The 25,713-nt window shown below is 43.6% G+C and overlaps 1 protein-coding gene across 2 annotated transcripts in view; it reads right to left on the bottom strand.

The window, feature by feature from the left end:
• The window catches only part of LOC146812053 (copine-1-like), a 633,944-nt gene extending 613,928 nt beyond the window's left edge, over positions 1-20,016 (bottom strand). The window contains exon 1 of one of the 2 annotated variants that reach the window (XM_085619050.1): positions 19,978-20,016. The gene's annotated coding sequence lies outside the window, so the exon portion shown is untranslated. The remainder of the gene's footprint in view (positions 1-19,977) is intronic. The other variant, XM_085619039.1, reaches the window with a different exon arrangement.
• Between the last annotated feature and the right edge of the window lie 5,697 nt (positions 20,017-25,713).

Raw genomic sequence — 25,713 nt, 5'->3', positions numbered from 1 at the left:
AGTGTTAGCCCCCCCCTGAAGTTCGAGTCTAGTTGCGCCCCTGGGAAGACCCCACCCAAGGGTCTGGATCGGATAGCCCATACATGAGCCGAACCCCCGAAAATATTTGCTATGTTAATCATACAACAAATTTGACATAAAATATAACAGTCTCTTCAAAATTAAAAAAAAGTGTATTTCTTTAACTTGTGGAAGCTTTGACACTAATAGGGCACATTACAGCACTGCACTAAATACTTTTGAAAACATCAGTTTTGTACAACTGGAATTCTGATTAAGCATATTTGAAAGTGCTTTCACATGTTATAATGAAGAAAAAAGAGTATTACCTAGATAAATAATTTGCCTGATAAGTGATAACATAATTTAAACTGAGAAGCCGCAATGTAGGCAGGCTTCTGGTTTTACTTTATACAAATCAGCCAATAAATGGGTTTCTATTTATCTTTCATTATGCTAAAACTTTGTTTTTACCTCAGCGCACTTTTCAAAATATAGTGAAAACTGGCCCCAAATGTTACTGGAGCACTTTACACGAGCTCCAGTTACATAACACAAGGTCATACACATGTTTATAGACATGGGGATATTAAGTGATTTGCCCAGAATCACAGGATGTTGAGGCAACACTGTGTAGCATGAAAATGTTCATGTGAATGTTCTTAGGGAATATTGATGTTTGTATAGTCCATTGTAATGATTTGATTGCTGACTTGCGCAGGGGGCGAACGCTGGAAGAAGGTTTGAATGGCAAGAGTCAGTTACGGTTCGACCTTCATGCCAGTGAGTTGCTACATGCCGTGAGTGGATATGGAGGAAGAATAAAGGGACACTTAGAAAAACATTCGGTGTGATCTTGACTCACTGTATTTAGCGACGATCTGGATCTTCGCCCACCTGTCGTTCCCACGTAATTGGCCCACAATTCCTGTGGTGATTGCTGGTGAGCTGCGGACAGTTACAGAAGGGCAGGTGGACTGCGCAGCAGGGGTCAAAGGGATTCAGAGGAATTTTGTCTCACGCTTTTAGTGAGAAGTACGGCTTTTGGTGGTCTGCTGAAAAGCACCCGACAGCACACGTCTCCACTCGAACTGCTGCATGTGGAGGATTATGGTGCGGAGACTCTGCATGCCATCGTGTCAGCACTAAGACGCTGCGTGGGGCGGTTTACGAAACAGAGACTCTGTGTGTCAGCGTGTCTACCCTGCAACATTACACAGCATGAACCAGAACATCTAGTGGACAGGTGTCAGGACTGTCAGGCCTCATAACAAGAAAAGACTTTCAATAAGCACAATTGTTCTTAGGGCTAGGTTTAAAAGAATGAAAGCCCTAAGGCAATTCAAATCGCCGGCAAGTATTGTCTCTAAAATGGCCACCAGGAGAAGTCACTTAAAGCAGCAGGTTAGCACTCTAGTGCTCGATGGCAATCATAGTGATCCAGGTGCGGCGCCCGTTCTGAGGCGCACTTCACCTGATCACGGAGGAGAGATAGACGTCCGAAAGGATAGCGGCGCGAAAGTTTAATCAGGGAAACTTTAGTCGCGCACCAATTCAAGTATGTTCGGCGGAGTTGGAAATTTTTGGAAAGTACTTACGGAGGAGCTCGAAGTAAGACTGTTCCATTTTCCGTTTCATTGAGCAAGTTGAATTAGAGTGAAATCTTTTTGTGAGGCAAAATTTAGTTCAAAGGTTGTGGGTAATTTATTAAGCTTCAGGACTACAAAGGTGAATAGGTGAAGGAAGTAAGACCCAGTATAAATAAATTCTAACCAAACATCAGAATCCAGTTAACGCTACAGCAGTATTAAATAGAGGTGAGGAATCTCTGGAGGTAGAAGGAGAGATAGTGTGAGGTTGGGAAAAGATCTAGAATTCAAGAATAAACAATCTGGTAATATTCAATTACAGCTTACAGAAACCAAAGACAAAACAACAAAAGAAGAGAAGCATAGGTCACCCCATACTGGGTAGGTGAAAATCAGGAGAAGATTAATTTAAAACAACAGAAGGGAGATTACGAATTAATGAGTGTTATTCTTTTACAGTTAAATACTTACCAGTACTAGCAGAAGAAGACAAGAAGAAAACGTCTGAAGCTGAAGAAAGAATCAGACGCGGTGTGACTGTCTCTTCTCTGTCCCATCCCCTTTCCCCCAGGGGTTTCGTTGGCACACATGCTTCTGAATGCATGTTGCTAAGGAATCTCGGTGAGGCATTGGGAACTTGCAACATTCTGCTCCTGTGCATAGAGGAAAGCACTGACCTTGACAGAGTGAAGTGCCCACGTTTAAATTAGCACCTGAGCAGAATGGCGGAAGGTCTGGATCTAAAGAAGCTAGGAGAAATCTTAGAAGGAATACAAAGGGAATTAATCTCAGTCAGAGAAGAGAATAGGGAGCTTAGGAAAGAAACTACAGATTTGACCATAAAAGTGAGTAGTCTAGTGTCTGGACCCAGTTTAAAATATTCTGCCTCCCCAGAAGGAAATCCCAGTCACCCATCAGTTCCTCAGTCAAAGATTACTACACAAGTTATTCATTCCTTGTCCCCTGTAATTCCTTTGGCCCCACCTGAGTGTTTTAATGGAGATCCACAGAAGGCTCAAGTGTTTCTGACACAATGTACATTACACTTTGTCGCCCGGCACTTTTCCCCGATGCACAGTCTCGAGTGGCATTTATTCTATCATATTTGAGCGGGGACGCCGCGTCTTGGCCTATGCCTCTGGTGACCAGAAATTATCCTATTCTATATGACCTCGATGAATTCAAAAAATAATTCCTCCGAATTTTTGACAGACGAAGGGTCTCACAAGCAACAGACAATGAGTTACTGGAAATTAGACAGGGCAATCGTGATCTGATTGCCTATTTGGCCCAGTTTATCAAGTTGGTGGTAGAAACGGAGTGGCCAGAGAACAAACGAGCAGCAGTGTTCTATCGAGGCTTAAAAGATGAATTAAAAGACGCCTTGGCACAAGTGCCCAATAGACCCATGGAAATTTCGGCATTAATAGATCTGGTTTTAGAAATTGACTTCCGCCAAAGCGAAAGAAGGGGTGAGAAAAGGAGAGATTATCGTCCTAGTGTGCCAAGATTCGATCGAGCAAGAATAGAAAGCACCAAAGAAACAGACTAAGCCCGTGGGGGAGAACCCATGCAAATTGGAACAATTAGGGGACCCCTCTCTAAAGAAGAAAAAGAAAGACGAAGAGTAAATAAGCAATGCCTCTATTTTGGAGGCAGTGGACATTTTGTTCGTAATTGTCCTAAGAAGCCCAAACAGACATCGTTGGAAAACGCTTCGCACCACCAGTAAATGGAGTTCGACTGGTGGTTGCAAAATCAGAAACAGCTCCAGAAGCACATACCGTGGTGAATACCTTGCAGTCTGCATCCCCGCATTTGATTATGATGATGACTTTACAGTTCAGAGAGAAAATATTGAATCGGGTGACTGTTATAGTAGATTCGGGAGCTACGGGCAATTTTTGTTATTTAAAGTTCGCCGATTTATTTCCCGGCGCGAGGGATAGACTAAAGAAGAAAGAGAAAACACAGTACCATGTCAGCACCAGTTAAAACAGCAAGAAGGCTATAAAAAAAGCAGAGTCTTCAGTTTTTTTCGGAAACCAAACAAGTTGGCTTCCAACTTAAGGGCAGTAGGCAATGTGTTCCAAAATTTGGGTCCCAGATAGGAGAAGGACCGACCACCCATTCTGACAAGTTTAAATCTTGGAACAACAAAATCGCCATTAGCCGAGGATCGTAGCAAGCGGTTAGGTTTATAGGCTTGAACAAGACTCTTTAAATATTTTGGGGCCACGCCATGTTTGATCTTGAAAAGATAGCACAGGGCTTTACATTTTATGCGACTAGGGATTCTCAACCAATGCAGGTTGCGAAGAGCCTGTGCCGCCGAGGATCTCCGTGGTAGATTGCAGAAGAGTCGTGCCGCCGAGTTTTGTACCACCTGGAGTTTATTTAAGGTAGAAACGTCGGCGCCAAAATAGAGAACATTACCGTAATCAAGGCGAGATATAACTAACGCTTGTACGACAGTTCTCTGAGTGGAGTGAGGTAGCATCCACAAAATTTTCTGCAGCCATCTTAAGATGGCAAAACAAGTAGAGGCAACCATGGTGGCTTGCTGTCTCATGGATAACTTGTCATCTATAAGAAAACCAAGGTTGCGGACTACAGAGACCGGTTGTGGAAGGGGTCCCATATTACTTGGCCAGTGCTGAGGGCCCCATAACTCTTTGTTCTTTCCCAAAATGACGACCTCCGTCTTGTCGCCATTCAGCTTAAGGAGATGCATTTGCATCCATTCGGCGACACGCGATAATCCATTTTTCAGAACAGAGTCACGGTTGCCTTCACTACTGGAAAGAGAAAAGACAATCTGGGTGTCATCGGCGTATGAAAAGATTGTCAACCCAGCGTCCTCAACGATGGTAGCCAGGGGTCTAACATAGATGTTAAATAGTAGAGGGCTAAGTATAGACCCCTGGGGGACGCCATGTGCCGATGAACAGATGGCTGAAGAGGCTTTCGCCGAAAAGACTTGAAAAGTGCGCTCACTCAAAAATGAGGCAATCCAAGCAAGTGCAGGGCCATCCACTCCTAGGGACCGGAGGGAGTTTAAAAGAATAGAATGGGACACGGTATCGAAGGCCGCACTCAGATCCAATAGGATGAGTGCAGATGTTTCCCCTCGATCAAGATCGTGCCGCAGCCTCTCCGTAACCCCAAGGAGAGCGGTCTCAGTAGAATAGTGTGCTCAAAAGCCGGATTGAGAAGGATGTAGAAATTCCGAACTTTCCACTAGTTGATTTAACTGAGAATTAATATGTCTTTCCAGTACCTTTGAGAAAAAAGGCAACAAGGATATGGGTCTGAAATTAGACAAGTTCAAAGTGTCCGCACCGGCCTTCTTTAAGAGGGGGACAACCATTGCATGCTTCCATTCTGGTAACACATAAGACTCAGACAGGGATGCATTAAGAAGTCTCATTAGGAACCGACGGGGTTCAAGATCCAATGACTTTAGAACTCTTACTGGAATGAGATCACGGGGGGATCCGGATCTAACACTATTCAAACAGGTAAGAAAGGAGATATCATCAAACGGCTGCCAGTTAGTGACCTTCAGCAGAGGGGAAGATAATTCAGGCACGCTCAATTGTGCCAGATGAGGGTCCATTGCTGTCAAGGGAGAACTCATAGAATCATATATGCGTTCAACCTTGGCCACAAAAAACTCAGCGATGGCTATACATTGATCTTCCTCCAAAGCTGGAGGGATCGGGGCAGCGTCTGCTCCTGTTAGCTTTTTTACAACAGAGAAAAGAGTACGTGGGCAATTCTGAGCTTGCGTCACTGTACTCGCAGTGTAGAAGGCCCTGGCTTTTTTACATTGGGAATGATACCCCTTAAGGGCTTCTTTATATTCCGCCTTAGAAGAAGCAGAGTAGGAATGCCTCCATTTCCTTTCAAGCACCTTGCACTTGGCTCTTAGGATCTTCAGATCTTCCGAGAACCAAGGTGCAGGAGGATGATGTAATCTAGTGCGCTTAGGTGTTAAAGGCAGTAGAGTAGTTATAGCACTCGTGAGCCAGTGAGATATTGCCGTATTAAGCTCTGAAACAGAAGCATCCGTGTCAGGACAAGTATTGGAGAGATACTGATTGAACTCTACAATATCAAGCCTTCCCCACTGATGAATCAGTTCATTCTTACCACGGCTACCCTTGGCTGGACTCTTAAAAAGGGACAGGGAGAAATGAACCGCGAAGTGGTCAGACCACTCCAACGGACGAGCCCTCTGAGAACAATCAAAGTGTAAATTTGAAAAAATAGGGTCCAACAAGTGACCGGCAGAATGAGTGGGCCCAGAGTTCCGCAATGACAAATTAAGGGCTTCAAGATCATTTAAGAAGTGAGTACTAAGAGTACAGTGAGGATCTTCAAGGTGTAAGTTGAGATCACCTAAAATGGTAAAATGTGCCGCTTTAAGAAGCAAAGGAGCTATGGAATCGGCAAAAGACGACGTCCATGTACTCACGTTGCCAGGGGGGCGGTAAACCAAAAGACCTGAAAAAGTGAATTGAGGATTGATTGCCAATTTAAATAAGGCAGCTTCGCAACCAGGTAAAGGAAAGGCTTCAAGCTTACACACGTAGCGAGATTTACAAATTATAGCGATGCCTCCTCCCATTCCGGTGAGTCGATCTTGCCTTACAATGATATAGTTGCTGGGAACAGCAATGGCAACGTCCGGGCCAGAACTGTCATGAAGCCATGTTTCCGTGCAAAATATTGCATCCGGCCTCTCATCCATAATAAAATCATAGATATGGTATTTATGTTTCGAGAGAGACCTACAATTAATATTCCAAAATTGGAGTGGAGGACAAGTAGGCAGAGTTTTAGCAGCTCGTCGGCTCCCACGGGTTCGAGTGCGAGTCAACGCTTTGCATCTAGTCATTTTACCTGTATAAAAATTGCAACCGGAACATTTAAAATTATGAGTCGGTAATATGCAAGGAATACAATTGACATGAAGAGGGGGGCGCAGATTTTTTAGTGCCTCACCTGTGTATGAACAGATTCCTGCAGATGAGTGGCTAACTGCCATATTTAGGGTAAGATGAGTGGCCCCTGGACCCGTACAGACGCGGACGGGCGCAGACGGGCTAAACTCTGGCGTAAACTCTGGCTAAAGTCCGGCGTCCCGCTGCGCGTTAGTGTGGCCGCTTTTTATAGTGGTCTTGTGTCCTTGTGACCCTGTACCACTACAACCACACAACAAGCACTGAGCGCGATTCCCTCACCCAAGATGGCCGCCAATCACGAGTCGGGGCAGAAGGACCCGCCAAACGCGGTGGTTAGGCAATTTTACAGTGCGGGTGAGCTGAGGTGAGTGCGAGTCTGCGGGCAGCACTTAAAAACAAGGGAAAACAAATCAGGTACAAAATAAATATTTAACGAGGTGATTTAAAAAATTATCTCGGATAGTCCGAGCGCTGTTAAAAAATTTCGCTGGTGGTAGAGCATGGGTGCGTTTTCAAATGGCAAGACGGATTGCACAATTTGTCTGCTTTTTATAGTGGTCTCGTGTCCTTGTGACCCTGTACCACTACAACCACACAACAAGCACTGAGCGAGATTCCCTCACCCAAGATGGCCGCCAATCATGAGTCGGGGCAGAAGGACCCGCCAAACGCGGTGGTTAGGCAATTTTACAGTGCGGGTGAGCTGAGGTGAGTGCGAGTCTGCGGGCAGCACTTAAAAACAAGGGAAAACAAATCAGGTACAAAATAAATATTTAACGAGGTGATTTAAAAAATGATCTCGGATAGTCCGAGCGCTGTTAAAAAATTTCGCTGGTGGTAGAGCATGGGTGCGTTTTCAAATGGCAAGACGGATTGCACAATTTGTCTGCTTTTTATAGTGGTCTTGTGTCCTTGTGACCCTGTACCACTACAACCACACAACAAGCACTGAGCGCGATTCCCTCACCCAAGATGGCCGCCATTCACGAGTCGGGGCAGAAGGACCCGCCAAACGCGGTGGTTAGGCAATTTTACAGTGCGGGTGAGCTGAGGTGAGTGCGAGTCTGCGGGCAGCACTTAAAAACAAGGGAAAACAAATCAGGTACAAAATAAATATTTAACGAGGTGATTTAAAAAATGATCTCGTATAGTCCGAGCGCTGTTAAAAAGTTTCGCTGGTGGTAGAGCATGGGTGCGTTTTCAAATGGCAAGCTAATAAGCCGATAAGATAGGTCTGAGGGTAATCATGAAAGAAAGAAGCGAAGCGGTCCGAGCAGTCGGTGGGACAAACCTTTCATCGGGACACATCGTGAGCCATACAGAGCCAGTGGAGTTGGAATCGGAAGATGGACATCTAGAAACCTTGCAAGTTAACTTAATTGATACTCCGCAGTTTCAATTAATACTGGGTCTGCCATGGCCCACGGAACACAATCCTACAATCGATTGGGGTGCTCGATCAATAGCTTTGGACTCGAAGTACTGTAAAGAGAATTGTCATAAAGAATATCAGAGAGACCATGAGAAGACACCTGCATTTTATTTAAGTGAAAGAGAGGCTACCATTTGTGTGATAGACACTACAACACTACCCAAAGAGTACATAGAATTCCAAGATGTTTTTAACGAGGTGGAAGCTGAAAAACTTCCTCCTCATAGAGAATTTGATTGTAAAATCGATTTGGAACCAGGATCCTACCTCCCATGTAGCAGAATTTATGCTTTAACGGAACGAGAAGATGAACATCTGAAGAAGTATATTCAAAAGTACCTTGAAAATGGATTCATTAGACCGTCTCAATCCCCTGTCTCTTCCCCACTGTTTTTATTCCGAAGAAAAGTGGCGAGTTGAGAATTTGCATAGATTATAAGGCAATCAATCGGATAACCATTAAGAATCGATACCCTTTGCCCTTAATTTCTGTCCTATTAGATCAAGTGAAAGGAGCATGAGTCTTCACCAAATTGGATTTGAGAGGGCATACCATTTTGTCCGAATTCGCGAAGGAGACGAATGGAAGACGACTTTCAGAACCAAGCACGGTCTCTTCGAATATCAAGTAATGCCTTATGGCCCATGCAATGCCCCAGCCGCTTTTCAGCATTTTATCAACGATGTTTTGAAGGAGTTCCTTGGCCGGAATGTAATAGTATATTTTGATGACATTTTAATTTATTCAGATACCGTGGAAGAGCATGTTAAGAAGGTGCTACAGAGATTGCGAGAAAACAGTCTGCTTGTTAAGTTAGAGAAATGTGCATTTAATGTCTCTACAGTGGAATTTCTGGGGTTCGTGCTTTCACCAAGCGGAATAACCATGGATGAAAATAAAATCAAAGCAGTGATTGATTGGGAATCTCCTAAGTCAGTGAAAGAAATTTAAAGTTTCATAGGATTCGCAAATTTCTACAGGAGGTTTATTCAAGATTTCTCCAAAAAGTTGATTCCTTTAACCAGATTACTGAAGAAAGGAGTTAGTTTCGAATGGACTAAAGAAGCTGAGAAGGCATTTATCCAGTTGAAAAAGGATTTCACTACGGCCCCAATTTTACTACATCCCGATCCATCTGAGCCCTTCTTTATGGAAACAGACGCCTCGAACCTAGCATTGGGAGGGGTGTTGTCTCAAAGACAAAAGACTACCGGACAACTGCACCCAGTGGCCTTCCGTTCAAGGAAGTTGACTGCGGCGGAAGTCAACTATACAATTACTGAGAAGGAACTATTGGCCATTAAAGATGCATTTAAGGAATGGAGACATTACTTGATGGGTGCTAGGCATGTGGTCACAGTGTATACAGATCATAGAAATTTAAACATTTTGAAGTCAGCTAGAACATTTACACCTATACAGTTGCGTTGGTCTTTGTATTTCGCTGACTACGATTTTGTCATTACTTATCGACCAGGTTCACAAAATGGTAAAGCAGATGCTTTATCCAGATTGGGTACCAAAGGACTGTCAGAAGAGGTCAAGGATCAGACGATCATACCAGCAGAGAAGGTGATCGGAGCAGTTTTGCAAGAGTCTTTGGAAGAAAGAGAACAGAATTCAATGACATTGTAAGAAATGAAGAATTGGGTGAAAGAAGATCCAAGACGAGAAATTCGAGGAGGGTTATTGTAGCACAATGGAGCTCTCTATTTGCCCACACCAGAGATGCAACAAAAGTCCTTGAAAGAATGTCACGATAGCATTTTGGCAGGCCATAAAGGAATTCTAAAGACTGAAGACTTGGTGAGACGACGTTTCTGGTGGCCAAACTTAATCAAAGATGTACATCAATATGTAGCCACATGTGAGATCTGCGCAAGGGGAAAACCGGAACGGCAAGCCCCTAAGGGGTTACTTAAACCTTTGCCCACCCCATCTTATCCATGGTATACCGTAACATTAGATCTAATAGTTGATTTACCATCGAGCCAAGGGTATGATACAATATTGGTATGTGTAGATGCTTTTACAAAAATGGCCCATTTTGTACCTTTAAAGGGGATGCCCACAGCTAAAACATTGGCACACACTTTTAGTCAAAATATTGTTCGAGCTCATGGAATACCAAGGGTCTTGATTTCAGACAGGGGTTCCCAATTCTTATCCCATTTTTGGAAGGCCTTCACTAAGAGATTTAACATAGAAACTAGGTACACGACTAGCTATCACCCAGAAACAGATGGTCAAATGGAGCAAATGAATCGGGATTGGAACAGTACCTTAGATTGTGTTTATTAGATCAAGAGGGTGATTGGCCAGACTACCTGTGGGCAGCTGAGTTTGCGCATAACAATGCAAAAAATGTTTCCACAGGTTACTCTCCCTTTTATTTAAACTCTGGAAGCATCCACACCAATCATTAAGTTTTCAGGAGGTAGATGTTCCAGCGGTAACTGATTTAGTTAAACACATGACACGAGTGCATAGTTTAGCCACAGAAAACGTAACCAAAGCGAAAGAAAATTACAAACATTATGCAGACAAAAAGAGAAGAAGGGAACCAGACTTACAAGCAGGAGATAAGGTTTGGTTGAACACAAAAAATGTTAGACTCAAAGGAGTTAGAAAGTTCCAGCCAAGATTTGTAGGCCCCTACCTGATTGAGAAAAAATTAAGTGCATTAAACTATCGGTTGAAATTACCCAAGGGGTTACGAGTTCATCCAGTATTTCATGTATCCTTATTAAAAAAGGTGTCGAATGACTTATGAATCTGCAAACCCCCAAAATCAATCCAAACAGAGAAAGGAGACGAGTTTGAGGTGCAACAAGTTTTGGATGCTAGGATACGAAAGGGGCGATTGTACTATTTGTTGGATTGGAACGGTTATGGACCTGAGGAAAGATCTTGGGAATTGTCGTCAGAAGTTCATGCCCCTAGATTAATTAAGGATTTTCACAGTAGGTTCCCGAACAAGCCTAAGCTGAGAGGAAGTACTTTGAGGGAGGGTACTGTCAGGACTGTCAGGCCTCATAACAAGAAAAGACTTTCAATAAGCACAATTGTTCTTAGGGCTAGGTTTAAAAGAAAGAAAGCCCTAAGGCAATTCAAATCGCCGGCAAGTATGGTCTCTAAAATGGCCACAAGGAGAAGTCACTTAAAGCAGCAGGTTAGCACTCTAGTGCTGGATGGCAATCATAGTGATCCAGGTGCGGCGCCCGTTCTGAGGCGCACTTCACCTGATCACGGAGGAGAGAGACGTCCAGAAGGATAGTGTCGCGAAAGTTTAGTCAGGGAAAACTTTCGTCGCGCACCAATTCAAGTAGTATCGGCGGAGTTGGAGATTTTTGGAAAGTACTTACGGAGGAGCTCGAAGTAAGACTGTTCCATTTTCCGTTTCCTTGAGCATGCGTATTTTATAAGACGTCGCTTACGGGGGCATGCGCTTTCAGTCAGGAAATTTTAGTCATTGAGCATGCGCCCTACCATTACGCTACAGAGTGCACTTGAATTCCTCAGTGCCAGCACAAGTCTAAACAAACTGGTATTGCTAGTTTAAAAAGTAGGAAGTTTGAAATACAATAGTAAAGATACATCCTAGAGTGAAATCACTTTGTGAGGCAAATTTAGTTCTAAAAGTTGTGGAGGTAATTTACTGAGCTACAGGACTTCAAAGTTTAATTAGAGTGAAATCTTTCCGTGAGGCAAAATTTAGTTCAAAGGTTGTGAGTAATTTACTAAGCTTCAGGACTACAAAGGTGAATAGGTGAAGGAAGTAAGACACAGTATAAATAAATTCTTACCAAACATCAGAATCCAGTTAACGCTACAGCAGTATTAAATAGAGGTGAGGAATCTCTGGAGGTAGAAGGAGAGATAGTGTGAGGTTGGGAAAAGATCTAGAATTCAAGAATAAACAATCTGGTAATATTCAATTACAGCTTACAGAAACCAAAGACAAAACAACAAAAGAAGAGAAGCATAGGTCACCCCAATACTGGGTAGGTGAAAATCAGGAGAAGATTAATTTAAAACAACAGAAGGGAGATTACGAATTAAGGAGTGTTACTCTTTTACAGTTAAATACTTACCAGTACTAGCAGAAGAAGACAAGTAGAAAACGTCTGAAGGTGAAGAAAGAATCAGACGTGGTGTGACTGTCTTCTCTGTCCCATCCCCTTCCCCCCCCCCCCCGGGGGTTTCGTTGGCACACATGCTTCTGAATGCATGTTGCTAAGGAATCTCGGTGAGGCATTGGGAACTTGCGACATTCTGCTCCTGTGCATAGAGGAAAGCACTGACCTTGACAACATGCATAGGGCATTCGGCGTCACGGACACTTATGTAGCACATCAGAAGGAACGCTGCGTGGTACACACAAGGGCAGCTATTGACGCATCACAGCCCTATTGGCCTCGTTCAGGCAGGCACAACCAACCGGAGTGACATCTTCTTGCAGTGCGTGTCAGTCATTAGCTACGGGCGAAGAAGCACAGCACTGAAGGAGCTGTGAGTGCTACAGAGACGTTGTTTATCCTGAGGTAAGAATTACAGTGACAGTATTTAACAATTGGGGGCATCAGCGTGTGAATGGTCTAATTTCTAGCTCTTAGCCTTACAATTTTCTAATATAAAAAGGTTTCTGGCCTCTAATTTTCTTTTATTTTTGTGATTCTGTGTTTTATTATTAATTTGTAGAGCTATGGCAAAACCACACCAGATCACTCCGCCACCACTGTTCCTTAGTAAACCAGGTAAACCGGGTATGACATGGCCATAATGGCTCAGGTTGTTTGAGAACCATTAGTGGCCATTAATGCCCTGAAATATGGATGGATGTCGTTACAACGCACACTTTTACAAAGCATGCACTTACAACGCATTTTTTACAACGCAACATCCACTACAACGCATTCCATTACATAGCATGACACTACAACGCATGTTTAAAAACTACCTTTACAACGCATTCCATTACATCGCATACTACCTTTACAACGCATACCATTACAACGCATAGTATAGGGGTAAAAATTACTATTCTAACTCCAGGGGGTGCAACAGTAGGGTAAGTGTTGGATTGCGTTGTAATGGTATGCGTTGTAAAGGTAGTATGCGATGTAATGGAATGCGTTGTAAAGGTAGTTTTTAAACATGCGTTGTAGTGTCATGCTATGTAATGGAATGCGTTGTAGTGGTTGTTCACCCTGAAATATGCACCAGCACGTACATTTGCCATGCTGTTTGGGACTCTTGGTCAAACAACGCAGCACATTTTTGACAGTCTTCCACCGATACCCCCTTCTCAGAGTCAGTCTGGTTATAGACAGTGGAATGTGTTTATGGAGGCGATTGCCAGGCTAAAAAAACAGTTTTTGGACACTCCTAACATTATGCTGGAATGATACAACTTTTATACACACAATCAAATAGAGGATGAAAAGGTTGAGGAGTACATTTCAGCGTTAAGGGTGTTGGCAACTACATGTAGGTTTGGTCCTTTGTCGGATGATTACATTAGAGACCAGTTCGTATTTAACTGCTTTTCACCAAAAATAAAAGGAAGATTACTAAGCTGAAAAAATCCATCACTAACTGAAGTCATTGACTTGGGGTTAAGTATTGAAAGGTCAGCGATATTGACAAAGGCTTGCAAACGGATACCGTCTCGGGTATCAATGTGATTTCTTTACCTGATGATGATCAGTAGGAAAGGCTATGCATGGTTGGCACGAAATATAAACCGCCAAAATTTACACAAAAGAAAGCTTCCACATTTTGTTACAGATGCAGGTCAAAACGTCATCTAAGTAATTATGCAGGTTGCATGGCCACAAACAAACGTTATTTGGGTTGTCAGAAATTGGGTCATTTTCAAAAGGTGTAATAAGAAAAAAGTAAGAGTGGGCAGTGTGGATGTAGATGTTGACACATGTTGTGAGTCACTCAACAATGTGGTTTTAACACTGGATTGTGACGTTGAGCCCATAGAAGTGAAAGGACCATTATGTGAAGCTACTATTAATAACACTGTGTTACAGGCCATAGCGGATTTGGGGTCACCCATAACGATTCTCAGAGATACAACCTTTTATGAAAATTGGGGAAAATACTTTACTTTGTCTGAAGCAGATGTGAAACCTAAAGCATTTTGGGAAAAATATTTCGACATGATTGGGTATTTTTGGGGAAATTTACAATGTCTGGGCAGAGAAACTTTTTTTTTTAGGTTATTTTTTTTTATAACTTTATTTGTCATTTTCAAGAATACAAAAAAGTGCATTTAGAGTGCTGGCATTGTTACATAGGTGCATAGTACAATCACATTCACTCATGAATGAAGGCAGTTCTCATTATCCACAACAACAGGTTACTATTATGCAACATTTTGTACAGAAGGGCATTCAGCTCCATTGCCCACATTTAAATTGCATTTACAAATTCAATCTTGTTTTGCCAGGAACTCTTTTTGTCCTTTTGTTTGTGTAGCATCTTCCTTATGGTTGATACTGCGCATCAGTTTATGAGACTTCCCATACTGACCCTCCCTCAGTCTGCTCTCCTTGCTCCTGCCCCCAACCTTCTGAACATCTCTGGACAGAGAGATTAACACAAAGGTGCACATAGATGTCAAGGGAAAAATATAATTGGGTGGAAAGACCTGGCGCGCATGGGCCTGTATCTGGTCCCTGGGGTTGATAACCCAATAAGAGTTTGGGATGTTTCTGTTTGCCGTGTGGATAAGGTGGAGAATTTTATTAAGGAATTGTTATCTGATGTTAAGCCAGTGTTCAGTGAGCAAGTGGGGTGAGTGAAAGGTGTGGAACATCATATTAGATTGTTGCCTGACGATCAACCGGTAGCGCACAAGGTACGGCCGGTGCCTAGGAGTGTTAGGGAAGAATTGAAGACCACACTACAAGGATTGTGTTCCCAGGGAATTATACAGGCCAGGGATCCATTGCAGTGGGTGGCACCCATTGTTGTGGCACGGAAAAAATGAGGAGAGATCAGGCTTTGTGAGGATTTACTCAGCCTCAACAAAAATATTGTCATTGACTGCCACCCACTGCCTAGAATTTTAAGAGCTATTGGCGAACCTTGGGGGAGCTGGGTGGTTTTCCCTGATCAACATAAGGTCGACTTATCATCAGGCACCATTGACAAATGACTCAAGAGTTGCCGACTTTTGTAACCCCTTTTGGTGCTTATACATTTCTGAGACTACTGTTTGGTCGGGCTTCGGAGGCCAGCGTGTTTCAGAAAATTATGGACACATTATTTCAATGCATTAAAGGGGTACAAGCATATTTGGATGACATTTTGATTTATGAGTTTGGAAATGCACAACATGACATTAAGGGAAGTGCTATCCATTTTGAATGAATGAGGAATGACGGTAAGTGCTGATAAATGCAAGTTTGCTGTAAGACATATTTGGGGCACATGGTATCAGAGGCTGTCATAAAGCCAAAGTTCTCAGTTAATAGAGCAATAAGTAATGCTAAGGCATCCAAGTATATGGAATATATCAGCTCATTCCTGGGCTGGGCAGAGTACTATGTCACATTTGTGGTCAATTATGCCCAAACAGAGGAGCCATATTACGTACATTACTAAGGAAAGGTCAAAAATGTAATTGGTCTGAGGAGCTAGAGATTGTGTTTTAGAGGGTGAAGGAGTTAATCATATCAGCTCAAGCTCTACATGCATTTCGTGAGGACTGCACATCAATCATAATTAGGGCTCCCGGTTTTATGGTATTTATTTTTTTAACATTTCCATCTGTATTTATCCATATATATTTTTTGCCCATATTATTGGGATTTATCCAAATTTATTGTGTGTTTTGCGTATTTATGGAGTCATAAAATGATATATTTCCACATTTATTTAACTGATAAACATGCACTCATACTTTGCTGCCTGTCGAGTTTTAGCAAATTAAGCAGCCAAATATAGCAAAACACTACATCTTCAGGTAAATATGACCATTATAATACAAATATATGTTACCATACATCTGCATTTAGGGAAATCTCAACCTATTTGTAACTTCCCATGCTGCCTATCTGCTCGGCTGTTGTCCTAGAAATCACGAAAAACAGCATGGAGAGTTACCCACATGAACCACACTTTTCTGCATAGTTCCGCTTTTAAAAACAAATACAGACAAGAAACACTTTGTTTTCTGTCTGTAATTATCTGTAAAATCCCTAAAAACGGAAAACCGTGAGCCTTAATCATAATGGTGGATGCAAGTGTGCAAGATTTGGGGGACGGTACTCAGTCAGAGGGTGGAAAGTAGAGAGCAGACTGTGGCGCTTGCATCAAGGTCGCTGAAGCAGTTTGAATGCCAGTATAGTACAATAGAGAGGGGGCACCTGCTTGTGTGTGGGCGGTGCAAACGTTTAAAATGTTGTGACCGGGTGGGGACAACGAAAGAGGAATGCAAGAATAATCTGGGCAGGGGAACTACAAACTCCCCTTTTTCCCCTCTTGTTCTTTCCCCACAGGACGAGTGGAGTTCACCGTCCCCACCGCTTCAGAACGTTTATGGGAATAACCAAGGAGGTCCCTTTAATTGGGAAGCATCAGAAAACGAAACTCTGCCCCTTGATGACACCGCAGAGTTCCCAGTGTTCATGAACAGGGAAACCCGGAAGTCTGGGTGTTCAAACACCGGAGAGAAAGCAACCGCTAAAGACTCGGCTGGGACTTTCTGCGGAGTGGCGTCCCTCGGGGAAAAGAAGACTCTGGAGGAAGTTCCTGCCAGTACAACGGGAGTTCCTGGTATCCCGACGGCAGCGTAAGGAGGAATACACCGCGACGCGACCCGCCACGCTCCAGGAGGAGCGTGGCTAACCAAGGTACGGTGACAGTTTGTAGACTGGATAGGAGGGCGGGATAGGCGAACAGTGTAACAAGCGGGTCCCTCTCTCTCTGTAACCCACCTCCACCCTTTTCCCCAAGCACTTTTCACCTCTTCATAGATGCGTGGCACGGTGTTTGGTGCTCCTTCACTCCCGTCCCTAATAAGCATCCTTATAGTCACGCCCTCATACCGTTTATCTTGTTTTCTTTTCCCAACGCCACCACGGAGTTCCCTGGGACCAGACGCTAGTGGAGCAAGAAAGAAGACCAGACTGGATCCCGGAAAGGACTAACTCAGGAAAAAAAGAAAACCCAAAACCCGGTCAATGCTCATTCTCTTGTGTGGAGAAGAAAACGGTTCTTGAGCAAAATAAAACCTTCACTAATCCATCATAGCCTCCGTCCCGTTCTTCCCACCCCGCAACAAATGTATACTTGGGGTCACAGGTTCGAACTATGTAGTGACCACAAGGCTCTAGCTTTTAGTTATAGTAGAGTGAACAGCAATATCATGTCTGCCAGGCTCACCAGACTAGTGTCTAAGTTACAAGAATATAATCTCGAGATCAAGCACATTGCAGGAGGTAAACATCTCTGAGTTGATTGTTTGTTCAGAATGCTGATGGAGAAGGCTAATGAAGAGGATGACCTGTAATGTGTGGCAATTGTTGATGCAGTAGCAGAATGTGGTTCTGTTATATCAGAAAGTGATTGGAGGGAGGCTGGCAGAAAAGATTGATTAAAGTGATTGAGTACACTACCCATAAGTGGCCAGAGACGAGATGTTTAAGCAGTGACTTTAAACTTTTTGCACAAATAGCTGAGGAGTTATCTGTGAAAAACAACATGGTAATGCGGGGTACAGGTTAATCTCTTCTTCTGATTTGCGTGAGGCAATCATAATGGAAGCACATCAAGGACACCTGGGGTTTACAAAAACTAGTGTGAAAGTGAAGCAGCACTATTGGTAGCCTGCTATTGATAATCAAACTAAAATGATGATTGGTAAGTGCATGGAATGTTTAATGTAGAATAAACACTGGAAGACTATACAGACGCAATTCCAACCAACCTATTATCCAAGTGCGGCAAGGGAAAAAAATGGTTTGGCTTTGTCTGAGCGATCGACAGTTTTACCATCATAGATGAAATACTTGATATTAGCTGTAGATTATTTCTCGAAATGGATGTATTATAAATTTTTGGAGTCACCAGGTACGGATAATACTATTGAGTTCTTAAAAAACATTTTTTAATGGAGGGAGCGCCTAAAGGTATAGTCACTTATAATGGGACTCAGAAAAGATGTGTAAATTCATGACTATGCTGGATATAAAGCATCTCAAAGTGGCATTGTACTCGCCTAGTTCGAATGGCTTAGTGAAGTGGTGCAATAAAGTGATGAAAGAGGGTATACAAACTGCCATCGCGTCTGGTCTGGACATAGGGGAGTTCATTGAGCAGAAGGTGTGGAATTATAACATGTCGCCACACTTCACCACGGGGGCTACTCCGTTTGCTCTGTTAAGGGGTAGGGAGGTGCACACACCTTTATTCCCATCATGGTTAGGTGAAATGAAAACAGTAAATGTAGATAATAAGTCAAGGTGTGAAAGTGTATCATCTAAAGTGGTTGTGAAGCAAATCGCTATGAAAAATAATTTTGACGAGAAGTGTTATGTTGTGGGCACAAGGACGTTTCTTTGGGGGACTGGGTTTTAATTAGGAAACCTCTTAAGGTAAAAAAAAAAGTGAGTTTTCAGGCCCAGTGCAAGCAAGTAAAGTTAGTTATGGAGCAGCTTTTTTTCTTGGTAAAGGTTGAGGGAACAAGAGACAGCTGGTGAAGGTGACACTGGATCAAGCTGATATTATAAAGCAGAGGAAGTGCGGTTCGGAGGATAAGGATTGGACAAGCAGAACTGTGGCAGATAGAGGGTTGGAATAAGTGGATCGGTTGAATGCTCCAAGTTCTAGTGGGTCTGGTTCAGGGGCCTCTGGCATGAGAGAGGAGACTAATCACAGAGTCCTAAAAATTCCCAAATGTTTCACTGCCTTTGTTAAGTATTAAGTGTCCATTTACAGGATTTAGGGGTTGGTATTAGAATTGTTTTTTAAAGTGCGTTATTTTAGTTTACTTTTTTTGGGGGGGGGGGGTTAATATATATATATATATATATACACAGGGGGAGGTGATGTAGCATGAAAATGTTTTTAGGGAATATTGATGTTTGTATATTCCATTGCAATGATTTGATTGCTGACTCGCACAGGAGGCGAACGCTGAAAGAAGGTTCAAATGGCAAGAGTCAGTTGAAGTTCAACCTTCATGCCAGTGAGTCGCTACATGCCGTGGGTGAATCTCGAGGAATAATAAAGGAGCACTTTGAAAAACATATTCTGCGTGATCTTGACTTACTGCACACCGAGACTCAACCCTGGCTTTCCACTGCCACAATCGGAAGCTCTGTTTGTAATGCCATCTCATGGATAGAGGAAGAAGACATGCAGAAGTCACGTGAAATATTGGCTTGTATGGGCTCGAGGTTCCAACAGGCCCTTGAGCTGAGCCAGAGCCAGGCTTCAGGTTCGAGCTTTCAGTGGCTCTCCCACAACAACATTGTAATACTGTTTTATTGTAATGACCACATTTTTTAACCCAAAAATGATGATGGGCTAAGGTCATAGACGTGGACTCCGGTATATTTAACCTTCTGAAATAATAAGCTAAAAAGAGAAAAAAATAAAATAGCCGATAAAAAGTATGCTTTATCAATCTATAGCAGTGGTTCACAAAAGTTTCAACTGCTCCGCCCTCAAGCAAATCTGCAAGGATAGCGGTTCAGGGGCTGGCAACCATTAAGAGCTGCAACTACTTGGGAATTCGTTTTACCAACAAACTGAATTGGCGGGACCATATTGAAAATGCAACCAATATCTTGCAGCGCCAAGCAAGTGACATCCTGCGAATTAAATATAAAATCGTCTGTAATGCCCTGAATGTCATCTTACAAGTTTACCGGCAGAAGCAGTATACATCGCAGAGCTCTGGGGATACAGTGTGTCGGGATTCGACCCTTCCCGCTCCCGTGGAGAGCCCCCGAGACTCACCTCTCGCGAATCCCTTTTCTGGTTCACAGCTTCTGGGTCCTGACATTCCTATTGGTGATTCTGGGACTCCGTACATCCCGGGCCTCTGGCCCTTTAATTCCGGGACTCAGCTGAAATAAGGCTCCGCCCCTGAAGGCTATGCGGAACCGGATTCGCCTCCGTTAAAAAAGGTGGATAGCGAGTCAGGAGAAGGACCTCCGGAGCGGTGAGGAAGGCGATCCGGAGTGGCCAAGACAAACGGACTCAGGAGGACGGAGTGCTGCTGCGGAGAACCCGAGCCCCGACGCCGAACAACGCGACGAGGAGCCAGGAGGCATTCACCGCCAAGCGCCCAGAACGGACCTGGAGGTTCGTGGCTCAGTGGCGGCTGGTGACATTTGAAAGTGGTAGGGCGTAAAAGTTCGGGATGAGTGCACTGTGGTGTGAGAGTGTAGCGAGCGATCCTGACCATTATATTGAGATTCAGGGAGGTTCTCCACTGGGAAAAAATTGTAAAATGTAGTGGACAAATGACACATTTTCTGGCAAATTTGTGAAAGCAAGAAGGTTTATAAAGCAGTTGTTAAAATGTTGAAACACAAAAATGCTCCAGATCTTACTGAATAAAACGATGTAATGAATGCTTGTTCTAAAGGAAGAGGTCACAGTTTTCCAGGCGGGCTGGGAAAAACACAACGAAGTACAGTGCCGCTAAATAATTTTGATGAATTGTGTTTTGCATTAGAAATAAAAAATGCTCTCTATGTGACTTTGAGGAACTCACAGGGCGATATTAGGCCTACTGCCTAAAAAGTCAGTTTGAATGAATAGACCAGAATTCTAATTACAGCTTTCCCACATGACGAAACTGTTTGATCCTGGGCTAATTCCAAAAGTTCACCATTGATCTGTTTTCTTGTCTGCTAAATCCATTTGCTCCCAGAACTATTCTTAACGAAACGTGACTTTTAAATGATATCGGGAAACATATCCCTGGCACAAAATAAAGGTCTGACTGCTAATTGCCAACTGAATAGCCAAAAACGCATGGGTTTTGATCCCAAATTCTGTACTTTGAACAGGTGATCAGGTGCAAATCCTCTCTCAGAACCCTCCGTGTTTTTGCAGTTTTTATTTGCGCTTAAAGCCATGTTTAAGAGGCAGCTAAAAACAAGACACTCTGAAAGCACAACTAGGCGGTACAGTTCCCAGCTTGGAGCTGTGCAGGCATCATCGTGCATAAGAAGCACTACATTTTACAGATAACACATTTTGTTGTATATCCGTATCCTGAAAACAAATCTGCATAAAACCCCAATAGGAACAATGCATATACCAATCCCCTATTTTAAAGCCATATTGCCTTTGATGTAAATCGGAAGAGTGAGGCCTCTGGCTGGTGAAGCGGTCAGCCACTGCTAAGCAGCCTTTGGGTGACGCAAAGCTCCTAGTGTGTCACTTGCTTCGATCTAGGGAAGTGCACACTCATGAGCGCAGCATGGGCAATAAAGTGCGCCTGGCACGGGAACGGAAAAGCACTCGCAACACAACCAGGGCCCCCTGAGGAAGAGCTCCGAGAGGAGTAGCAACTAGTTGAGTTGGGTTTCAGTGTCACTGGGATCACAACTAGAACACTACTGCAGGTGTAAGACAAGGCACACAAGATACGTTCCAGCGCACGGATACCGCGGAGCGTGCTGGGTAAGCTAGTGGAACAACAAAGTGCACCAAAAAGAAATAATAAAATGGTAAGTGTTGAGCCCTTTATGTGCATTATCACCAGGCTCTCGGTTGTAACAATATATGACACTTCTCTCAACCGCATCTGCGGAAAGACAGTGGCTCTGAGTAAAAGCAGAATGCAATATGCACAGCTGAGGTATGACCATGCTGCAAGGCTTACGTCTTAAAACCGCCAGAATCAATGTGTCTTTAGAGACCAAAAATGGATTTGGCATTAATTATGCACAAATCAGGAAAGGGATAAGAAGGCTAAACTAACTTTGCCATTTGAGTCAAACCATGTATTTCTAGGTTCTAATTAAATCCGAAATGTATGCAAATATGAAACTGACATGTGTGCGCGCGCTCTTCCTGTCCTAGGGAAGATTAGGTTTGCACCGCAGCTGCTGAAAACAGAACCCAGGAACTCGCACTGTAATCGCGATCACTATTCAAAATAACACTTGTACTCCATTGAAGGAAGTTCAATTTCTTTATTAGAATTCGTGATTGAGAAGCAATTTATCTGCCAAATTCACAAAAGTTCCACGGAAACAAATATAAAATTTGCTTAAATTGGGTTACTGTTTTCATCAAATGTCACGCTGGAGACATTCGTGGGGTGGGGGTCGGGTGGGGTGGTGTCGCACGTGGGTGCGGGAGAGTTTTAAAATAAAATAAAAATCCATTCCTACCTGACCAGGCAGGTCCGCGCCGGTTCCGTTGGCGCCTACCTACTCTCAGGATCACTGCTAGCAAGTGGGTGGCAACCCCTCTCAGCCAATCCTGGCGCTGCAAGCAGCGCCAGGATTGGCTGAGGGCCCGGTTACTGTCCGCCCGCCTGCCCATTAGGAGACCCGAGGTTTGAGCATTTGCTCAACCCTCGCTCTCCTAATGGGCATGCGTCAGCCTGTGCAGCCACTAGTGCACATGACTGGGCACGGAGCAAATTTCTCCAACCGTCCCCACTCATGCGCACTTGTGCATTGTGCACTACTGCTGCATGCCTCTGGTGACGTCTGACTGACAATGCATGTCAGTCAACATGACGCCGGACCGCCCACCCCCTTCAGACTCTGAAGGGGGTGGGCGGTCCAACGTCATGCTGACTGACATGATTGTCAGTTCTCCCTCGCATCTCTGAACTTAAGTAAACTGAGTGTTTACTTAAGTTCAGAGACGCCGAGGGAGCAGCTGCGGGCAGGGGGGCAACGCCCCAATGGACGCACCGCGCCTGTCGTGGCTCCAACAGGTTTGTGACAGATTCTGGGGGTCTGGGAGACAGGCGGTTACCTCGTACCCGGGTGGAACATAGGGCGGGTGGAATTCAAGCCCTTGCTTACCGGGGCTGAGTCCCGTGTCTTGGTGTTGGTCCCCCACCCTCTTCACGTCCCCGGCCTACTGGTGCTCCCTCACTATCCCTTCCCTCATCCAAGCAAAAACACCTGATGATAAAGGCTTGGTTTTTTTTTTTTTTTTTTACATGCCGTCGCTTGTGAAGTCCTTGAAGTAGACGTGACCTCTCCTCAAAAGAGCGAAGAGCTGATTCCCCCTCCAAGAGGACGTGGACAGTACAGTTTTGTTGACTTACTATTTTCCCCGAACTCTGTTATCGGAATAAATAACCCCTCGCAATCTACCTGCATGCCTTGTGCGTTCCTTTACCCTCTACACGGTGACAGCAATCAATTGCAAAAAATATAAAATTTATTCCCTTAAATTCTTTTCCAGGCATTCCACTTCTTCTACTATATCTAGAATGGGGTTTGGTGCCTATCTCAGACACTATTGCCCTAGCAGCTGTCTTGTACTGGCTATGTTTATATTGTAACAGCCATGGGGAGTTAAATGTGAAAGTGGTTATGGAAGCATTGACACCAGACAACTTCCAGCATAACCCCTGGCTATGTTAGGAGATGCCTGAATGAACTCTGACTTCATCATCTTTGGTCCAACACAACTCTTACAGATCGCACTACAGTTGGATTGGTAAAAGACACCTGTATGAGTTGGAAATTGAAGTTCCGCAATGGATCGGCCCATTCCTCACACTTGACTGTTGATTACTTGCAAGTTAAACATACATTTGCTATAGAATCTAAACGAAATTTCCCCTGATGCATGCCATCCTGTGTATTTAAAGTTCTGCTTGGGTACTTTGCCTACCAGAGTATATCTGGCTATGTTTGCTGCTACCCGATTTTGGGACCGATCACAGTGATTGTAATAAGTATTAAGGACAGGAGTACATTAACACACCTTTTGCTGTTTTGTACAAAAAAATAAGTATTTACACTCCTAATGGCTTGTACCACTGTTTAAGCAGTTATCAACTGTAACTTGCACTAAAGCACTTCCACTGTGCAATAGAACGATAATCTAGATATTATGTGGCAGATGCCAGTTATATTCTGGCTGCCTGGAAAGTTAAGAGAAGACAATGGAAAGCCCAGCCCATGTTAACGATTAATTATGTTGGAATATTTTGGTATAATCGTCAATGTTGTTGGTTTGTATTTGGAATAACGAAGTATCAGGACTATACGAGTGTGCAATTAGAGCAGTGGGCTCTGTCACCTAACCAATGGTAACTTTGTCTCTTTGTGGTTTAAAGACTTTACGGAGTAGAATGTGTAGTGCAAAACCAAACTATGTAAATTGGCGATTTTAATCCCTTCAATGGCTGACCCCCCCCCCCCCCCCCCCACACACACACACACCCTCCCCAGTGCAGGTGTTGACACTGGGGAGGGATGTAATGGATCCTCCAGTGTAAGCACTAGAGGATTCTATTATTTAAAGAAAAGGGCTGGGGTGACACGCAATTGCTTCCGCATAAACCCTCGTCGCCCAACCACCCATCTGTGACATGAGCATGCAGTGAGGCGTGCTGACTTCACAGTTTCCCCAACGGAGCCGGAGAAAGGAGCAATTAAGCGCTTTCAGCACTCCGGTGGGCAAAAAGAGCAGAAAATGGCCTCCTCAGTTTTCAGGGAGGCTTAGTTTGAAAGGGGAGAGTCTCCCCTTTCAAACAAGGCCTTCCTGAAATTGTTTACTAACTGTGGATCGTGGTTGTGCTGGGATCCACAATCAGGAAACCACTAGATCACCAGAGAGCAGGGCTTTAAGTGGGATGAAAAAACGGGGGGGGGGCTCTCAAAGGGGCGTGGCCAATGTAAGGGCGTGGTTTAAAATCAGTACGTTAAAAATCTGTGTTTAGCATAGTGTGCCACCTGACTTGTATTTTGCTCTTTCTGTCATTGCATCAAGATATGTTACAAGTAACATCGTACCTACAAGTTTGGCAATGGTTATTCGTTGCATAAGATAAACCAGCAGCAACTATGGCTTGTATAGAATATTAAAGCTGTAGTGAGGGCTGCAATTTATATACGTACATTGCTAAGTTAGCCTAACCGCGTTAGATGTTAGAAAGCCATCTTGTCACTTTTGACGCTTTTGCACACGACACTGCAGTTACATGTTATTATTTGAGAAATGCTTGCTTGCCTTTTCTTCACATGAGAACTGTCTGTTGTTCACATCCCTAGCCGTGAGCTGCGACCTTGATCTGAACATTGTGTAAAGAAATAGTCTGGGTCGCTAGACGGTGCATGTTTTTGGGTTCAGGTTGATCGGCCCACTATTGAGCCATAACACGTACACAGCTGCAAATACCTGAGAGTCAAGCGCTTTTAATATTGCAGGCTGCATGCTTCATTCATTCATTCGGAAGAAGAGCTTTCCCAGAAGCCGAGTATACCTGATCCTGTGATGTGATTCCACTAAGCTGATCTTTACGGTATGGGGTTCCCCATTCAAGCCTAGAGACCTTCTATTAGTCTAATAATAATATTAGTTTACTAGCGAAAGGAAGGTGGCTGTATTCCACTGTCATTATATTATGAATTCTCCTTTCATTTTCTATGGTATTGTAACTATGCTGATGGTTTTGATTTTAATCATTTGTCTGTTTATGTTAGCCAAAGTACTGCATCTTAGGACACGAGCTTTATAAATAAACTCTTTAAACTT

This window comes from Triturus cristatus, chromosome 7 (genome assembly GCF_964204655.1).
Source record: "Triturus cristatus chromosome 7, aTriCri1.1, whole genome shotgun sequence".
In the NCBI taxonomy this organism is placed as follows: Eukaryota; Metazoa; Chordata; class Amphibia; order Caudata; family Salamandridae; genus Triturus; species Triturus cristatus.
The sequence above is the reverse complement of the archived record's forward strand: the minus strand, read 5'-3'. Positions and strand labels throughout refer to the sequence as shown.